Source organism: Mandrillus leucophaeus, unplaced genomic scaffold (assembly GCF_000951045.1).
Source record: "Mandrillus leucophaeus isolate KB7577 unplaced genomic scaffold, Mleu.le_1.0 Scaffold1113, whole genome shotgun sequence".
NCBI classification, from domain to species: Eukaryota; Metazoa; Chordata; class Mammalia; order Primates; family Cercopithecidae; genus Mandrillus; species Mandrillus leucophaeus.
This window is the reverse complement of record NW_012099355.1, coordinates 187,542-188,664: the sequence shown is the minus strand read 5'-3', so window position 1 is coordinate 188,664 and position 1,123 is coordinate 187,542.

The following is a 1,123-nucleotide window of genomic DNA, read 5'->3' as shown; positions in this document are numbered from 1 at the left end:
TACTGCAAATAGACAACTCTTACAAATCTAGATACCTGAATTGCTTCTGCCCAAGTACTCTTGAAGTTCAATTTGTCTGTCAGAAGTGATTTACTACTTATATTTCCAAATATATATGTGTTTCTGAAAGGTCTGTTTACTGTTCTGTCAGGGAAGCATGCTGTTAAATGAGTGAATTGTTGATCTAAGCCACTGACCCGCAGGATTCCTTGAAATGTTCTGGCCATTACCCGGCCAGCATCTACTGATTTAGTCAAACATTTTATTCCTTCACAAAAAGCTAGGTTACTATATTCATCTTCTATCCTTAAAAATTTCTGCATGGAATAGGACAACTTAAAGCTTTTCCCTGGGACAATAGTTATCTGTTACATTCAGACACACAAAGAACCCTATGTGTTCTACTTTATTCTATGTTAACTCTAAACTGTTATGTCGAGCTTGTTTATATCCTGCTTTGATTAACTGATGATACCAATGATTTCTGCTACAAATGCCCTTATAGGGAAGCTGATAACTCTTCATGCTCTCAATGTCAATTTACTTTTCTTAACTCATATGAACAGAGTGTCTGTATATTATAATATCTGATATAACATTTTTGAAAAAGAAAGAGGACATTAACTGATGGAACACTAGAAAAATTGGCACAAAAATCACAGAAACATATTATGCATATTAATTAACACTTTAAGAATTATATGTACTCATTATTATATGTATGTTTGTATTCAAAATTATATATACCTATGCATATACATATATACAAATACACACAAATACACATATACACACTATATATACACATATTTATAGTATTTCCCAGTTTTCTTGTATTGTGTAGACTCTTCTGAAATAATGCCTTATGTGTATAACTTTACCATGAAGCTCCACTAATTTGATAGAGGGCAATAAGTAGCATAATTTTGAGGCTTCTTATATTTCCTTGGTATTACATATCAGCTATATTACATTCTTCTACTGGAAACTTTTGCTGTGACCACTGCTTCTCCTCCTTTTCTATAACATGTTTTTACTCATAATAATCCAGAGAACATTAGAAAAAGAATTTAAACTGGATGATACACAGGTATTTCCCATATCCCTTTCAAGCCATAGATTT